The 6,957-nt window shown below is 53.4% G+C and overlaps 1 protein-coding gene across 3 annotated transcripts in view; it reads left to right on the top strand.

Annotated features, from left to right (window-relative positions):
* Nucleotides 1–739: 739 nt before the first annotated feature.
* Nucleotides 740–6,957, top strand: part of MIEF1 (mitochondrial elongation factor 1) — a 69,476-nt gene continuing 63,258 nt past the window's right edge. The window contains exon 1 of one of the 3 annotated variants that reach the window (XM_030208403.1): nt 740–797. The gene's annotated coding sequence lies outside the window, so the exon portion shown is untranslated. Of the gene's footprint in view, nt 880–6,957 lie in introns of all 3 variants that reach the window. The other 2 variants (XM_030208393.1, XM_030208384.1) reach the window with 2 other exon arrangements.

Below are 6,957 nucleotides of genomic sequence, written 5' to 3'. Positions count from 1 at the left end.
CTCTTCTTGAGTCCCAGAGCTTTCTGAGCCTTTGCTGGAAGTTTTGGAGGAGTGATAAAAGCACCACCCACTGGGATAAGTGTTTAATGCATGACATGGCTCCTCTGTTACTAGTAAGGTTTAAATAGCTTTAGTAAAAGTGTTCTTTCACTTAGGAAAACTTGTTTTATTAACCAAGGTTCACAAACATGAGTGTCATCAACTGCAGCTGACAGTCATGTTCTGTCTCATGTATTTCCACTGAACAATAATCGAGTGTTAAATAGTTTGTAACCCCTGAGCTGAGTAGGTATGAACTATATGCCACAGAGCAACTTTCAGAAGGTGCCCTATTTAGGGGTGTGTCTTATTTTTTTTTGCACCAGGGCTTGCTTTAAGGTGTGGAATTGTTGGGGATGGTTCCAGTGTAATCATCAGTTGTGTCTGGGTTCTGACATGAATTAAGTATCAGTATTATAAAGACTGTAGCCTGTTTCATTTCTCCCTCCTTTTTTTTCCCCCTCCCTCAGGATGGTACTGGCCTCTTTCCTGTTGTGTCATGGCAGGGTGGTCCCGGGAGGCGGTCCTGAGTCTTTATCGTGCCCTGCTGCGCCAGGGTCGCCAGCTGCAGTACACGGATCGAGACTACTACTTTTCCTACGTGCGGCATGAGTTCCGCAAGAACCAGCAGCTGACCCGGCCTGAAGACAAAGAGCGGCAGCTGGAGAAGGGGCAGTTCTTTCTCAGAACCAAGCTGGGAGGGCTCATCTAGTGGCGTGGCACAAGACTCCTTCAGACTGCACAGAGCAAAGGAGAGGGTAATACGAGCCTCAATGTGCATCTGTTCCCTGTTTAGTTAGAAACTGTACACTTCAGCCTGGTGGAGGGGTAAGCTTCCAGGTGTGTTAATAGGAATGTGCTGTTTTCTGATGTGTGGCCTTTATCCTTAGGTGGTTTTTGTTGCTCAACACTGATACTTCTTAATGTGGGAAGAGGTTGGAGAAGGCATGTGCCAAGAGAGACCTGGAAGCATCCCTGTACTCTCAAGCCATCTCTTTTAGCAGGATGTGATGTGTTACCACATGAAAGACCTGAAGGGGGTTCCTGGCTTCTTAGACTGGCCTCTAGGAGGGAGAGGAGAGAGGGATGGAGGAGGCAGCAGTGCTGAGCATTGTGTTGGTAACATTTGCTGGACAAATAGCGGGTTTGGAATGTAGCATTCTAGGGTTACAAACTGTATCAATGGTAATATTTTCATGAGCTGCAGAGACAAATATGTATAGATGGTTGCAGTGTTCTCTGGTCTCTGCCAGAGTGCTGTGTGGGAGCTCCAGTTTCTAATCCATTTTTAAACATGAACTGCACACTTGTGGTTTCTGCCTTCCCCAGTTTCAGGATGCCTTTTCACGTGTTAAGAATAAACTGTAAAGTGTTGATTCTGGAACATTAAGGGTTTTCAAGAATGTTACAAGTGTGCTTTTATTGAAGAGCCGACACTGACCATGTTTCGGCGTAAAACAATGCCTGCCTCAGGGGTCAGTACAGCCATTCAACACTAATTACATAAGCTGTTGCTCAAAATATAGTGCTCAGCATAGTAACACTCCGGTCTGCCAAGGCTCCCTCCCCCTCTGTCTCCTTTTTCTGTCATGGACACCAGTCTTGCTTACTTTTCCTCTCTCCCTCAAGCCTTGGCAGAGCGGAGTTTTACTATGCTGAGCACTATACGGCCTGTGTCAGGTCTTCAATAAAAGCACACTTCCATATCACCAAGCTGATCAATCCATAGACTGGTGGGTTGTGTCCATCTACCAGCAGGTGGAGATAGAGAGCAAACTTTTGCCTCCCTATATGTGGTCATGTGCTGCCGGAAACTCCCCAGTATGTTCTCTATCTCAGCAGGTGGTGGTCACACACAGCAGCAGCTCTGGCTAGGCCTCCAAGCCTAATCCTTAGGTTTTGTTGAGGCCTGGGGTTGAGGGCTCTTTTGAGCAAGTGCAAACCTGGTGGTGCCAGGTCCCTCCTTTTCTCCCCCCTCCCGCTGGCTCCGTTTAAAAAAAAAAAAAAAAAAAAAAAAAAAAAAAAAATTTTTTAAACGTCTTTAAAGGCGTTTAATTCGACGTTTCTTTAAACGTTCATTGCAGCTACTCACTGGGACACCAGTTCGTTACAGCTCGGAGCGGCAAGCAGGTAATTTTACCTTTTTATAGCGGGCAGGGGGTTCCCCGATTCTTCTCCTCGTGGCAATGGCGTCGGAGGGCGAGGGCGCAAAGGGTCGCTCCCCGGATCGCTGGAGCGCTTCTAGAGGGGATGCGGGGGTTTTACAACCTGATTCGCCCTTGATGGGTGATAGTTTAGTGACCGATGAATGTCCCGGTCGTTCCTCCGGCGTGGCGGTTTTTTCCCGCCATAAACGCCCATCCCCCGCTCCTCGCCTCCGCCATCTTGGCCGGCCACGCGGCTCGGACGGCTTCTTCGGGGCCGCCCTTGAGGTTGGAGACATTAATGCCATGAACGCCCTTAATTTGGGCGACGGCACAAAAGCGGCTAAAGTTAAGCGCCGTTCTTCCCGCGCGGCTCCTTCACGGAGTTTCGCGCCGGACGCCATTTTGGATGCGCAGCATGTCTCTCCCCCGCTATTGCGAGCGCCGGTTGAGAGTGCGTCTAGGGCTGTTGCCCAGGCTGCGGAAGTGCACAGTCTGGGGGGTTTCTCCCCCGAGTTTGTTTTGCTGCTGCATCAGGCTTTCCTCATGCAAAACGCTGCCCCTGCTCCCTCTTCTGATAAAGAGGTTGAGGTTCCCAGAGGTAAACGCCCTCGGGTTGATTTCCAGGCCTTGGAGGACTTTTGTCTCCTCCGATGTAGATGAGGGCAGCGTGTCTGAGGTCTCCCAACGATCCTTTGCGGATTCCTTGGAGGAGATAGATCCCCGCTCGGATGGAGCGGATGACCCCTCTGCAGCGCGGCTTTTTAGCCCAGAGGATTTGCCCAACCTGTTGTTACAGGCCATGGACACTTTGAAGATTTCCTCTCCGGAGGACGTCTCTCCCTCAGCCCCTGTTGGCTCTGCCATTATGCTGGGGACGAAGCGCCCGCCTAGAACCTTCCACGTGCATGATGCCATGCACACCTTAATTGCGGCTCAATGGGATGTCCCGGAAACGAGCCTTAAAGTGGCTAGGGCTATGTCCCGCCTCTATCCTTTGGCTGTGAGTGAACGTGAGGCCTATCGGTGGCCTACCGTGGATTCTTTAATCACTGCGGTGACTAAGAAAACGGCGTTGCCGGTGGAAGGTGGCACGGCCATAAAGGACGCCCAAGACAGAAGATTGGAGGCGGCCTTAAGGTCGTCCTTTGAGGCAGCTGCTTTAAGTTTGCAGGCCTCAGTTTGCGGCTCCTATGTGGCCAGGGCGTGCCGGACTATGGTGCAGCGGGCTTCCCCCTCGGATCATTCCTTGAGGGCTGATTGGCCGGCCCTGGAATCGGGCTTAGCCTATTTTGCAGACTTGCTGTATGATGTCTGGAGAGCCTCAGCTAAAGGCATGGCTCAGACAGTCTCTGCGCGGCGGTGGCTTTGGCTGAAACATTGGTCTGCTGACCACGCCTCTAAATCCCGCCTGGCTAGATTGCCTTTTAAAGGCAAGCTGCTCTTTGGGGTCGAGCTGGACAAAATCGTGACCGATCTCGGCACGTCTAAGGGCAAGAAATTACCAGAGGTCAGGGCTCGGGTTAGTACTCGTCCTGATACCTCCAGAGGACGGTTGCAGGAAGCCCATCGGTACCGCCCGGGCAAGTCGGGTTCCTCTGCCCCCTCTTCCTTCAAGAGGATTTTCTCCCCCAAGCAGCATTCCTTTCGCAGAGACCGCCGTCCCGGAGGTGCTCCCTCCGGTCCTCCCCCAGGGTCTCGTACCCAATGACGGGGCCTTGGTCCACGCCCCAGTGCAGATTGGAGGACGGCTGTCCTCGTTTCTGGGCGAGTGGACCACTATAACTTCAGACGCGTGGGTGCTGGAAGTCATCAGAGACGGCTACAAGCTAGAGTTCTGCCAACCCTTAAGAGACGGGTTTGTACTCTCTCCCTGCAAGTCTCCGGTCAAGCTGTGGTAGTGCAGCAGACCTTGGACAACCTGATCCGCCTGGGTGCGGTCGTTCCGGTGCCAAAAAATCAGATTGGCAAGGGACGTTACTCCATTTACTTTGTGGTTCCAAAGAAAGGAGGTTCTGTCCGGCCTATCCTCGACCTCAAAGGGGTCAATCGGGCCTGGAAAGTGAGGCACTTTCGCATGGAGACTCTCCGCTCTGTTATAGCGGCAGTGAAGGCAGGAGAGTTCTTGGCTTCCTTGGACATCAAGGAAGCGTACCTGCATATTCCCATCTGGCCTCCTCTCCAACGCTTTCTGCGTTTTACAGTCCTGAGACGACACTTCCAGTTCAGAGCCCTCCCTTTCGGGTTGGCTACTGCTCCGCGGACCTTTTCCAAAGTAATGGGGGTCATAGCGGCCTTCCTGCTAAAGGAAGGAGTACAAGTCCATCCTTATCTGGACGACTGGTTGATCCGAGCCCCCTCTTATGCAGAGTGCGGCAAAGCTATGGACCGGGTAGTTGCTCTTTTGAGCTCCCTGGGATGGATCATCAACTGGAAGAAGAGCCAGCTGCGCCCGACTCAGTCCCTGGTGTATCTGGGAGTTCGATTCGACACCCAAGTGGGCAGAGTGTTCCTGCCAGACAATCGGATTGTCAAGCTTCAGGCTCAGGTGGACTAGTTCCTAGTAGCCTCTCCTATTCGGGCTTGGGACTACGTGCAGCTGTTGGGCTCTATGACGGCCACGATGGAAGTAGTGCCCTGGGCCAGGGCTCATATGAGACCACTACAGCTATCTCTGCTGCTGCGCTGGACTCCGATGTCAGAGGATTATGCTGTGCGCCTTCCCGTGGACCCAGCAGTGCGCAAGGCGCTGAGCTGGTGGACGCAGACAGACAAGTTGTCTGCAGGATTGCCTCTGGTGACCCCGGAGTGGATTGTCGTCACGACAGACGCCTCTTTGATGGGCTGGGGAGCCCACTGCTTGGGAAGGACAGCGCAGGGGCTCTAGTCTCCTGCAGAGGCAAGTGGTCTATCAACCTCCTGGAACTCAGAGCCATTCGGTTGGTGTTATTGGAGTTCATCCCGGTACTGGTGTTGAAGCCTGTACGGGTCCTGTCGGACAATGCCACGGCTGTGGCCTATATCAACCGCCAGGGAGGTACCAAGAGCGCCCCTCTAGCCAAGGAGGCTATGAGTCTTTGCCAGTGGGCGGAAGCGAACCTGGAGCAGCTTTCAGCGGCCCACATTGCCGGAGTCATGAATGTCAAGGCGGACTTTCTCAGTCGCCATACCTTGGAGCCCGGAGAGTGGCAACTGTCTGCTCAGGCGTTCTTGGACATCACGAAGCGCTGGGGCCAGCCGAGCCTAGATCTGCTGGCGTCGTCGGCCAATGGCCAAGTGCCGCGCTTTTTCAGCAGAGGACGGGACCCTCGATCCCTGGGAGTAGATGCTCTTCTCCAGTGGCCGACACAAGAGCTCCTCTATGTGTTCCCGCCCTGGCCCATGTTGGGCAGGGTGCTAGACCGGGTGGCAAAGCATCCCGGCAGGGTAATCCGGGTGGGTCCGGATTGGCCCAGACGTCCCTGGTATGCGGACTTGTGCAGGCTCTCAGTCGACGATCCTCTGCGGCTGTCAGTGGAGCAGGGCCTGTTACATCAGGGTCCCGTGGTGATGGAGGATCCCTCTCCCTTTGGTCTTACGGCCTGGCTATTGAGCGGCAGCGTCTGAGGAAGAAGGGCTTCTCAGACAAGGTCATCGCCACTATGCTGAGAGCGAGGAAGCGCTCTACTTCTACTGCTTACGCCAGGGTTTGGCGTATCTTTGCAGCATGGTGTGAAGCAGGCTCACTTTCTCCCTTCACTGCTCCAATTTCTTCAGTGTTGGCGTTCCTGCAAGAAGGTCTGGAGAAAGGCCTGTCGCTCAGTTCCCTTAAAGTCCAGGTAGCGGCTCTGGCTTGCTTCAGGGGCCGCCTGAAGGGTGTTTCCCTGGCTTCGCAGCCAGATGTGGTGCGCTTTCTCAAGGGAGTTAATCACCTGCGCCCTCCTCTGCACTCAGTGGTGCCTGCGTGGAATCTCAACCTGGTGCTAAGAGCATTGCAGAAGCCGCCTTTGGAACCCTTGTCGAGGGCATCTCTGAAAGACCTGACGTTGAAAGCAGTCTTTTTGGTGGCTATCACTTCAGCCAGAAGAGTTTCCGAGCTCCAGGCGCTCTCATGTCGAGAGCCTTTTCTGCAGTTCACTGAGGCAGGAGTGACTATTCGCACAGTGCCTTCCTTCCTGCCCAAGATTGGTTCTCGCTTCCATGTGAATCAGCAGCTCTGTCTCCCTTCCTTTCGTAGGGAGGACTACCCAGAGGAGTACTCCGCTCTTGAATATCTGGATGTGAGACGAGTCATCATCAGATACTTGGAAGTGACCAATGATTTCCGGAAATCGGATCATCTGTTTGTCCTGTTTGCAGGTCCTCGTAAGGGTCTGCAGGCTGCTAAGCCTACAGTGGCAAGATGGGTCAAGGAAGCCATTGCAGCGGCTTATGTGGCCGCGGGGAAGGTGCCGCCTATCCAGCTGAAGGCTCACTCCACGAGAGCTCAGGCGGCCTCGATGGCAGAGGCCGGATCCGTCTCCTTGGAAGAGATATGCAAGGCGGCAACGTGGGCTTCGGCTCATACATTCTCCAAGCATTACCGTTTGACTGTGGCTGCACGGGCGGAGGCCCGGTTTGGAGCTTCAGTGTTGAGGTCAGGGATTTCTATGTCCCGCCCTGGGTGAGTACTGCTTCGGTACATCCCACCAGTCTATGGATTGATCAGCTTGGTGATATGGAAGGTAAAATTATGTATAATCATACCTGATAATTTTCTTTCCATTAATCATAGCTGATCAATCCATAGCCCCTC

The sequence above is a fragment of the Microcaecilia unicolor genome, chromosome 1 (genome assembly GCF_901765095.1).
Source record: "Microcaecilia unicolor chromosome 1, aMicUni1.1, whole genome shotgun sequence".
Taxonomy (NCBI): domain Eukaryota; kingdom Metazoa; phylum Chordata; class Amphibia; order Gymnophiona; family Siphonopidae; genus Microcaecilia; species Microcaecilia unicolor.
The sequence above is the reverse complement of the archived record's forward strand: the minus strand, read 5'-3'. Positions and strand labels throughout refer to the sequence as shown.